This window comes from Malania oleifera, chromosome 4 (assembly GCF_029873635.1).
Source record: "Malania oleifera isolate guangnan ecotype guangnan chromosome 4, ASM2987363v1, whole genome shotgun sequence".
In the NCBI taxonomy this organism is placed as follows: domain Eukaryota; kingdom Viridiplantae; phylum Streptophyta; class Magnoliopsida; order Santalales; family Ximeniaceae; genus Malania; species Malania oleifera.
Window position 1 is genome coordinate 116,851,070 of NC_080420.1, and position 12,876 is coordinate 116,863,945.

The window sequence follows — 12,876 nt, forward strand, 5'->3', positions numbered from 1 at the left end:
CATTTTCTAGAAATATTACCGAACATATATATCTTTTCATAGTGTCAATTAATAGTGTGTACTTTAAAAACTTAGACGGTATGAGATAGTGAAAATTTAAAAATAACTAATTTAGAACTACTTATAAATATAACGAGCTATTAATTTATGTGTCAACCTATTAAGTTTAATTAATGTGTTACCATTTTAAAAAACAAAATCCTAGTAAATATTTATTTTAATTAATCTAGTGGAGACTTATGCAATATAGACATGTGCATTAAATGAATGTGTTTTCTTGTTTAAAAAAAGCTCAAATAAATGTATATTTTTAAAAGTGTATGAATTGTTATAACTTATAATTAACATATTACGTATTTATTATACAAAACATGTATTTGATTGGGTCTAATAATTTATTTTATTTTTAGCTCATAATTATAAAATTTACTATCGAAATTTTAGAGGCTAAAGATAACATCTTATTCTCCTCTTATATATTTATCATCATTGCTTCATTTTAGGTCGATAAGAAGTTTTTTGTTTTAACAAGGAAAAAAAAATTGTTGAACTCGCCCTCGTTCCACTTTTTATACTTAGGTCCGACTAAACTCAAATCCAATTTTAATATATGTTATAAATCAGTAGAATTCAATGGTATAGGACACTATTAATCGTAATATAGAAATAAACTTATTTAAAATTAATAATTATAACTTTAGATTAATAATGTATTTTTCTTTTAATATATATATATGTAAAGATATTTTTTATTACTAAATTGTTAAATTTAGATGACTGTCGAATCTTTAACTATATTGTCATTTAAGACAAATGATAAAAGCATTTCAATCTATTCCTAATTTAAAGGAGTGTAGACTCTAAACAATTAATTTATGAAGTAATAAAATATTACATTCATTTTTGTACATATTATTCACTTAAAAAGCGTTAAGTAAAATTTAATATATTACTAACTTGATTGATTGAGGTATTTCCAAAAGTAAGATATCAATATTTAATTAATTTAATAAAATTTTGTTTTCTCAAAAAAATTGATTTGGGTTAAGAATTATGTGCGAGGTGGAAAATTTCATTTTTGATTACTTTAATATAATAAAAAATTTTAAAAATTAAAAATTAATAGTCATGTATAATTAAATTTTTATGCATATTTTATTTTTCATTTCTTTAATAATTAAATATGAAAAAATAAATTATTTTATTTTTTGACACGCTCAAAGCCCCCAATTTATGTCACCTCATGACCCCATTCTCCACTTTGCATAAATGTATAATTAATTAAGTTCGTAGATAATCTATTCAATGAGCATCTGATGATGATTAAAGCATTAATTAAAAATTGCAAAGCTATGTTGTTTATGTGTATATTAATAGCCTAAGGTTCAATAATTAAATAATAGAATACTCATATTAAAGGTATTAAGTTTATATCTTAGGGTGGAGTTTGAAAGAAGAGACAAACGAGGAAATCCCATTATGTCAAATGGGTTTTAGCTGCTTAGTGATATAGTATTTTTTGAAGAAAAAAAAATGTACATGCGAACATTTTTATTTATTTTTATATGATTAATTAGTTATAAATTATTATGTAGAATTAATTAACATATATTGAGATAGCTAAATTTATATGATGAGTGTCGCTTCGCATCACTAACTTTTCAATCAATCGTAATGACCAATTGTGCAAATTAACGATTCGTCTCATATTAGGTTGAAAGACTATTGCAACACTGTTATTTTTAAAATAAAACTAATCTATCTCACGATGGTCTAAACTCAGCTTACGTTCCCTATTAGTGATGAAATATATTTATTTATTTTTTCATTTTTTCTGTTTTAAATATCGACTCACCATCACAACATGATCTATTATAAGTCACTGAACAAAATAAGGTTTGGTAAATTTTAATTATTTAAAAGTTAAATTTTTAATTAATATTTTTTAATATTATATTATTATCATAATACTGAATTAATACTTATCTAAGCCTATTTTAAGAGATAGGAAATAAACAATAAAGGGAAAAATCCGCTTTATATATATATATATATATATATACACGTATATTTTAAGAAATAAAAAATAAATTCAAAATGGTGGAATCCTTTTTATATATGTTAGATGATAATTTAAAATTACAATGTGCAAACATATATTATTATTATTATTATTAAAGCAAGTGAAATTGAGGATTATACGAAGGGGACGTTTGTTTTATTTAATGGCCTCTGAATGGAAATTATGTTTAAATATATAAGTAAACCAGTTAGACATAAGAGCATTTGCTACAAATTTAATTTTTTTTTTTTAAAAAATCCTCTAATAGAACTATACCATGGAAACATGTTCAATTTGAATTCAGATGTTTCTCTCTAATTTTATCCCTTATAAAAAAGAAAATGACAAAAAAAACTCAATATCCAAATAATTAAAATTAAAATATAAGATTTTATTTTTGACAATAAGTTTTATATATATATATATATATATTTATGATTATTAACTAAAGATACGCTAAGAAAATATTATATGTGTTAAATACAAAATTTTAAATAAAAATAAAATTTATTTTTTGACCATTCAATACACCTTTATTTTTTTGTTTGGTTATTTTTAATTGATTGATATTAAAATAGGAACCATGAATTAACCAACTAATAAGGGCATGCTTGGGCCATAAGAGTGCATTTCCCAAAGTGACTTAAAGATTTATTATTTTGGATGCTTAATGGCTACGCCAAACAACTTAACTGTGTACTTTTTTTTCTTTTTAAATTTTTTGGGAAAGCAAGTGCCAACTACCCAAGAAAACGTCCCTTTGGCCAGCTATGACAAGTGTGTCCATCACATAATGGCCATGGTTACGCACCCCATGAACCACTTCGAATATTTTAATAATCCATCTGAATTCGAGTTTTCAGGGTTACGATTTTTCAATTAAAATAATATCTTAATATTTAAGTGAGAAAGATAAGGATACAGACCTATTATCTCAATTGATTAGTCAAGTATTCCAAGAACGTCAGACACTATTATTTTAATTTTTAAATTTTCCATACCATTCATATTCTCAGTCATTAAGTTTAATGTATAATTTTTAAACTACTTACAACCTTAATTTGAGATCTTTTTAAGTTACTTGTAACTTCCGAGTTTCTTGAGGCCTTTCAACCACTTGTAACGTGATTTCTTTTTTATATATAAAGCTATGAGGATCAATTGTGAACACACCATAATCATGATTGTATACCATCCAGAGTAAGAATAGAGACTATAAAATTAGGAAGGAAAGATTCGAATGAAGAATGCTTTAAATTGAGAGTCATACAAATAGAAGTAATTCAAACAGACTTAAATACTCCTAGAAGCTTAAGTAGTAATGGAATATAAGAAAGTTGCCCCATAAGTAGAACTTTTGAAGGAGATGCTCTGTGATTATTAATTAGAATCTCCTTTCAAAATCTTTCTCCAAGCCCCCTTCCCCCCCTCCCAAAAAACTGAATTAATAAATTAATAAGAACTTCTTCTAAAGGGGTGCATGGAGGATCAAAACTCCCTTTACTAAATGCAATTTTTATGAAAAGAGACTCTCCCACACTTAAAATAACAAAAAATGACTATCCTGAAAGGGAAAAAAAAAATCCCTTTATACATAGTACTTCACTAGGCTTAATGTAAGAGCTAGCATACATATTGTAACGATCCCAAAAATAATATGTATGAAAGTATAAAAATAAAAAATAATAATAATAATAATAATAATATAATAAATAAATAAATTATTATTATTAATTAAATCATATAATATAATATATTAATGTAAAAGCTTATATATATATAAATAAGGAATCTGGATGCTAGAAGCATCTGCATTAAAAATTGAAGGTGGGATTTTAAATGGGAGACTCTCTGGCCGTGAAGCACTTCTCATTCTCTCTCCTCAAACTCCCACTCTTTCTCTAATATTTTTCTCCATCTGTAATCCAAATCGAAAAATGAGCACCATATCTGAGTCCTAACTCCGCTCCTGAACACTGTAATCGGAGTAAATTTATCGTTGGGACGTCGTAGACACCACTCCAGGACTAAGATAAGGGGAATAGATTATGTCAGTTATTTTCAAAATTGAACCGATTAAATTGAGAAATTGGATACCGAAATTCTATATATGATTTTTATGAATTATTTAGGCATATGAAAATGATAGTTTTGGTTTATTATATATAAATGTGTCTGTTGTAAAGGATTTTCTGAATGAATTAAACAGTTGAAATATATGGTTTTGGTTATTAAAGCATGATATATTTTGTACAAGTAGTTTATTTAAAGTATGGTTTATTACTCAAATCGTGTGGCATGAGGATGATTATTTTTACTGTATAAATAAACTATTTGAAATATGTCTATGGTATCCTACAAGAAAGTTATGTTTTATACTGGTTTTTTTTTTTTTTTTGGAAATAATGAGAATAATACGGAATATGTGAAATGGATATGACGGCTGAGAGCCGAGTTATGAAATGATATAGTGTTATACAGAGATATGCTATGACAGATATTATACAGAATGGTGAATATGACAGATTTTATATGGAATTATGAAAATGAGTTCAGGTTATTGTTTTAATTACAAAAATTGCAATATGTGGTTTAAGAACCCTAAGGTGCCAAATGAAATGAGAGCTCGGTACCGTACCCATAAAGAGGAAGTATAGTGCAACCACACTGGTGGGAAAAGTGTGGAATGGAATAGTGGATTTGACCTAAGTATAGCTCCTCCTAAACGAGAGACCCCTCCCGAAGGATTTTTCGGGACAGAGTAGGCAAATCGAACTGACAGATTGGACCTTAATGACTTGGCACTAGTCGGTCGGTTATGTGTTAAGTCCAGCCTTCGAGTCGTACAACTCATCATGGGGGTGAAACATGTTGGTAGCCCAATAAAGTTGGTTCTCCTATGCATATATGTGAATTTATGTTAAAAAGGGGTTATGTTGAACTAGATTTATGAAATGAAGGAAAGATAAGTATTTTCAATAATAGGTGTGACTTACAGTTATTGTATGCAATTGTATTTAAAGTGGAATTAACAATTATATTTTGTTTACACTAAAACTCATGTTGCCACACACTGATAATAATCTATTCTGTCTTACTGAGAAGTGTGTTACCCCATCATGATCAATTATTTTTCAGATGCCCTGTGGAGTATGATAGGAATCAGAGTAACGCAGTGGACGCGTGGGTGGGACTAGATAAAGAAGCTTAGATTAATTGTTAATTTTGTTATTCTGGTTTATCTTGAAATTTCTAAGGAATTATTAAATTGATATTAAAGATATTATTGATATTTTTTATTTATGTTTTGATGAGTTGGGAACTTCATTGAGATATTGGGATTCACAATCGGACATATCATTCAATTTAGCATATGAATCATTTTCAGATTTGTCTACTAAAGCAGAAGGAATGGAGATAACCTCATCATCAATTAAAGCAACAAAACACTGGTTACCTCCCTCAAGATTAGTGAACCTTGAGTCGCACGGAGAGATGACTTCCTTTTGCATGGACGCTCCATATCTCCTCTCAAGTTCATCCCAAATCTGCTTAGCACTACTACACGCCATAACCTCATATAAAACATTAGAGTCTAAAGCATGCAGTAAGGTATTCATGGCATCAAAATTTACCTGCACTAAGTTCCTATCATGATCATTCAGTTCACACTCAAATTTGGGAACATCAATACACCCAGTAGATTTCATAGGTACACAATCACCCTAATCAATGACATTCCAACATTTTCAATTTAAGGCTTTCACATATATAGTCATTCTAAATTTCCATACTGCATAGTTTTCACCACAAAATACTAGTGGGTGTGTGACCAACCTTCCCTCACATAAAGGGGATGCACTAACACGAGTCATCATAATCTTTTACTAAATGACGTTTAAGTTTAAGTTACGAGGCTCTGATACCAATTGCTAGTTTTGGAGCAACCCCAAGATGGGGGGTGAATTAGGTGTTTAAAATTTATCGCCTAGGTCTATTGGTTTTAACAACAGTATAACACAACCTAGGGTCAATCTATGCAATTTAGAAATTAAGCATACACATGCAGAAAAGTAAGGTGCAAAAAAGTAAACAATACATGCGATATGTTATCGAGGTTCGGCCAAATTGCCTACGTCCCTGCCTTGGCCACACCAGCACAAGAATTCCACTACTACTCACTTAACGGGTGGAGCGGCACTGGTTACAACCAGGTCAATTCAAGGGGCTGATCTCAACCAACACGGCTTACCTGGAGAGCGCACCTAACTTTCCTAACCGGGTCTAAGTTAGTTCGGGACTATTCAACAAGGCTAATCTCCCTCTTCAGGCCCACGCCTGGAATACAATCAATGTGTATAAAATTTGTACACGGAAATACACTTCTTACACAGGCATATATGTGCACCAGTACAACTCAATCAATATTGCAAGCACGAATGATATGTAAATATGTTTAGTGCTCTAATGTGTGCTAAACACTCAATCAAGTATAGATTATCAGTCCAGATATAGAGTGAATATCAAAGCAAGATTTGACACACAATACGTGAATAATACAAAATCAAATCAGGGTTTCAAATATGCTAAGCAAGTTGATTCAAACAATCTCAACAAGATATTTCAATATACAAAGCACAATGGAGTGTTTGAAAACTAGCTTTTGTAAAGGATTTTGCACACAAAGATTATAGGTTTAGGTATCTTGCAATGACAATGTAAGAACCACAACCTTCTAAGTCTTCCCACACAAGATTTATCAAGTAAAATCGGTGGAAGGACTTAAGGTTACACTCTCAAATAAAATCAATCAAATAATATACCAAATGAGAGTACTAGCTAGTAAGACTAAGCACAATCAATTTAAAAATACTCACAACACTTAAGAGATCAAGAAAAATGGAGTGTATGAGTATTTGGGAGTAGTATAGGCTAAAAGGAGATTTTTGAAATTGAGAGAATTTTGACCTTAATCAAAATGTTAATCCTTACTAATTATGACAAATGAATAGGTATTTATAGGCAAGGAGAAAATTTTGACCGTTGGGGACCCAATGGGAATAATTAAATTTATTTTAAAAGCCATTAAGAAAATTAACCCAATTTACCCTATTGAAAAATCAGTAAAAAATATTTTAACCCGTAAGGTTCAGGTGCCCAAATAGACTCACTCAGAAAATCGATTTTTAATGGTTCGGGTACTTGAAGAAACAGTCGGTTGGCTGAACAAAAGTTAGTAGCATTTTGTTCGTAAATTCGAGTGCCTGGTTCCAAGTTCAGTTAACAGAACCAACCAATTCGGTCGCCCGAGCCTAATTTGAACTTGACCGTTCGATCACCCGAGTAGTTGAAGTGTTCTGACACAGGTTCGGGTGCCCGAGGGAGATACGCTCAAATCAAGTTCGGGTACCTAAACACAAAGTGAACATATTGACTTGTTCGGTCGCACGAGCCATTTTACACAGCTTGGGTTCGGTCGCCTGAACCCTCTCAACATTCTTAATTAAGTTCATTTTTAACCAATTTTAATTCCCCTGATATGAAGAGTGATGTTGGGGATTTTGTGTACTAAAAGTAGGTACCTAAGGTCCAAATAAGGTCTGTATGAGCATACTTACATACCATGCATGATGCAAATTATTACAAGCCACAGGGTGTACAGTCCATAAAAAATATTACATCTCAGAATGAAGAAACGACAAATACAAATACAGCACAATATTATTCATTCTTTGGCACGAACACCGCACGCCATCATGGTATGTCTTTCTGTCCAAATACACGTGCACAGTAAACCTGCATGCAAGCCTTAGTACAATCATCAGTACCAAGAGTATTTGTCATGATCAAAATTGGGCGTGACCTATCAGGTCAACAACTGGGATGGATTTATTGTTATATTGGGATATTTTAGTTACTCTGGTAATATGTTTGGAGATCTTCTGCTGTGTAATTATGTGGTATCAGAGATTTATTTACAATAACACTCCGGAACCCCAGTTTCAGGTTCAGGGTGTTTATAGTTGGTATCAAAACTTAGGATATAGATTCTGTAGGCTCTAGGAATGATTATTACCAGAGTATAGATATGAGTTATGATGAGGATAGGAATGGGTAGACTAAGTATTGTAAGGTTGATCGGGTATAGGATGCATAATGGAACAAAATACAACAAGCAAATTGGAATTTTGATTTCTGTCTTGCAGCCTCGAAGCAGAAATCCATCAATGGCTTTCTGTGATTTTTCTGAATCAGACCATGGTTTCATAAAAGTCACGGCAAAACCATAGATGATTTTGTTTCCGAGCAGTGAGACTAAAATGCAAAATTGGAATGTGGACATTAAGTTTGGGTTAATTGTCAGTTAGTAAATTTCGAGAATGAAATTTTTATGAGGGGAGAATGTAACGACCCCAAAAATAATATGCATGGAAGTGTAAAATAATAATAATAATAATAATAATAATTATTATTATTATTAATTAATTATTATTATTAATTAAATCATATAATATAATATATTCATATATTAATACAATATGCTTCTATATATGTAAATAAGGAATCTGGATGCTAGAAGCATCTAGATTAAAAATTGAAGGTGGGATTTCAAATGGGAAACTCTCTGGCCGTCAAGCACTTCTCGTTCTCTCTCCTCAAACTCTCACTCTCTCTCTAAGATTTTTCTCCATCCGTAAGTCAAATAAAAAAATGAACACCATATTCGGGTCTTAGCTTTGCTCCTGAACACTTTAACCGGAGTAGATCTGTTGTTGGGACGTCATAGGCATCACTCGAGGGTAAGGTAAGGAAAATAGATTATGTCAGTCATTTTCAAAATTAAACCAATTAAATTGAGAAATTGGATGCCGAAATTTCTATATATGATTTTTCTGAATTATTTAGGCATATGAAAGTGATAGTTTTGAGTTATTATATATAAATGTGTATGTTGTAAAGGATTTTCTGATTGAATTAAATGGTTGAAACAAATGGTTTTGGTTTATTAAAGCATAATATATTTTCTACATGCAGTTTATTAAAGTATGGTTTACTACTCAAATCGTGTGACATGAGGATAATTACTTTTACTATATAAATAAACTGTTTGAAATATGTTTATGGTATCCTACAGGAAAGTTATGTTTTATACTGGTTTTTTTTTGGAAAGATCGAGAATAATACGGAATGCAGTTATGATATGACGACTGAGAGCCCATTTATGAAATGATCTAGTGTCATATAGAGATATGCTATGACGGATATTATACAGAATGGTGAATATAACAGATTTTATATGGAATTATGAAAATGAGTTCAGGTTATTGTTTTAATTACATAAATTGCAATATATGGTTTAAGAACCCTGAGGGGGCAAATGAAATGAGAGCTCGGTACCGTACCCATTGAGAGGAAGTATAGTGCAACCACTCTAGTGGGAAAAGTGTGGTATGGAATAGTGGATTTGACCTAAGTATAGCTTCTCCTGAAGGACATTCTGAGAAACTCCTCTCGAAGGATTTTTCGGGACAGGGTAGGCAAATCGTGTAGAGACCTGAACCAAGAAACTAAAATAAAAATAAAGAAAAGAAAAAGGAAACAAATGGAAAGAAATTAAAAGAAAAGAAAAGAAAAAGAAAAGGATGGAGATGGTTTGGTTCAGCACGACCCTCTTAGAAAATCGTTGATGGTTTGGCGCAGGGACTGCTTGTTTATAAATAGACGTTAGGTCACTTTTTTCATAAAAAACCTAACCCTCGACCACAAAATACAAACTGACGTATAGCCGTCGATTAAAACTTGACTCTCGGTCGTCAAATAATAATCTTGGCCCTTGGCCAATCAAACAATACCCGGCCACTGGCCGTTAGTTCAAACTCTTGCATTTCATAAACAGTTCCAATATTTTCACAAGCATTTCCAGTATTTCTCAAACAATTCAGTATTTCAAAATTCCAAATCCAGATATACAATAATTCATACCAATTAAGTTATCTACCACACGATTTTCCACATTTTAACATTTTCATATAAACAAACAAGCTTTCCACCGTTCATTTTATTTAAAAATACCATACCATATATCCTCGGTTTGTAAAATCCATTTCGAACAATGGGTTTTCAAAATAGCCTTTAAATTCCCAGATGAATAAATAAATAAATAAATATATTTATATAAACATAACAATTAAATTAATTCAAATTTCATAAAATTACTAACTTAACTTAATCCCTTTACTTGAATCCTGAAAAACCCGCTAACACCTCGGCCTACGCCCCACGACGTTCAAAATCCTTGAAACCCTGAAATTCAAATTTCACTACATTACTCATCACAATCCTTAGAGTAATTTTCCCTAAAATTTCCCTAAGTTCTGAATACTCTAAATAGCCTAATGAAGCTTAAATTATTAAACTTACCCCTGATTTAAGATTGGTGCCACAGAGCTCCAATTCAAAAACTTGCTCCAGTTAGATTGTAGAGAATCTCTCCACGAGTCTCCTGACAATTTTCGTTCGTTAATTGGGCTTATAGTTTAAGAAAATTTGAGTTAAGTTTGAGAATTGGCCTTACCCCAAGAGATATGCCTACGTCGCTCCCACGACAAATCTGCTCCAGTATAAGTGTCGATAGCGGAGAATGGAGCCCAACGGTATTTTCTGATTTCCGATAAGCTGAATATTGAAGATGAGATTGAGGAGAGTGGGAGAGAGGAGACGAGAAGTGAACGGAGCTACGCTGCCTCTTCTTTCTTCGTTTCTCAGGAAGGTTTTATATATATATATAAAAGTATAATATTAAATTATTATTATATTATATTATTTAATTAATATTATTTATTTATTTATTTATTTTTACTTTTATTTTTAATTTTTAATTTTTTTAATAACAATTTTTAAAAAATTTTTTTTTAGGATCACTACACTAGGGTTTTTATGTGCTATCAGTGCGGCAAGTACGGCCATATAGCCCAAGATTATCGTGAACTGCCAAACAACGCACCCGCTTCTGATCAGAACTGAGGGAACAATCAGGTGCCTCGAGGCGGCTCGGCACGTGTTTACACACTTACCCCTATCGAAGCAGATATTGCTAAAGGCGCGGCAGCAAGTAACGTGTTTATGTTTTGAGGCAAGCAATAGTTTTAATTAATACTGATGATGTAATTATTCATATCTAAGGAGTATGATGAAAATTTTGGTATAAGGTTAGTTAGGTAATACCATAGTTATGTAAAATGATTGGTTAACAAATTTCGAGGACGAAATTCTTTTAAGGGGGGGAGATTGTAGAGACCCAAACCAAGAAAATTAAAAAATAAAAAAATAAAAGAAAAAGGAAATAAATGGAAAGAAAAGAAAAGAAAAGAAAAGAAAAAGAAAAGGATGGAGATGGTTTGGTTCAGCAACAAACCGTCAATAGTTAAAGGCCCTCTCAGAAAATTGTCGACGGTTTAAACTACTGAGAGCTATTATAAAGGGACTTAAGGACCAAACCGTCGACGATTTTGCGCAAGGACAGCTTGTCTATAAATAGACGTTGGGTCATTTTCTTTTTAGAAAAATAATTTCTCTCTCTCAGCTCCGAACCTCTCTCTCTCTCTCATCCCTTATGTGACTCTCTCTCACTTCTATGCTCACCCGAAGCCACTCTCACTCTCCGATCATCTCTCTCTCCTCTCTTGGGTTGTTGGATTAGTTTCTGCAACAATTTCGTAAAGCTAAGGTTTTCATCTCCTGATCGTTTCAGGCATATTTTCAAGATTAGGTAAGGGGAATAAATTATGCCAACTTTTTATTAAATTTGAATTGATTAAACTAGAGTTTATGATTTTAGAAACGTTATTCTAGTTGTATTTTCAAAATCAAACCGATTGAAATTGAGTATGCCTATAGGGATTATATGATATCAGTTTAATTTGGAAATAGAACCATTTAAAATTGAATATGTGGATACAGGAACAACATATGATATTTTCTAAATGTAATATATGTAGGAAATCGATGGTTTTGGTGACAATACACGTATTTTAGGGAAACTGAGTATTATGTGACATAATTTCTCTGGTCAAATTATTAAGGTATGATATGACATTCAAACCGTGTGGCATGAGATTAATTCTTCATAATAAACTGTTTTGATTTCTGTGGTAAATGAATTGATATGTTTGGATGATTGTTTTGTGTGGTTATTCGTGTATTTCACAATATGACATTGGCAGGCATGAGAAGTTCGTTATATTGCCTTTGACATAAATTGTGATATAACGTTGGTAGGGTTTGAGGAGTTCGTTATATTATCATTTATATAAAGGGGATAAAATGTTGGCAGTGACATGAGGAGGTCGTTTTACTAGTTTACCATGAATAGGTCATTATGAAAGTGTAACGGTTGTTTGTTGTGAAGTACATACTGAGAACAATGGGGAGGGGATACTCAGTACATAGTGGGAACGATGGAGAGGGATGCCTGGAAAGTAAGAAAGTGTTGGGAAGTGAAGTAAATGTGCATTTTCATTTTTGGAAGTGAGTACATGTTTGTGAATTGAATGTTTCGTGATTTTGGATATGCTGCATTATTATGTAAAGTACGTGTATGTGGATTTTGTTGTATGATTGATGTTGAATGTGTGTGAGTACATGTATGTGAATTAAAATGCATGAACATTTATGGCAAGGTAAGACTCTCCACCCATAGGCTTGCTGAGTAAGGTGAGTGCCCTGATATCAATTGTAGTCACACCCAAATTAAAAGGGCAATGATGTAGGACGGGAATGGTTGACCTATGACCTACGATTCAACCCTCACACAA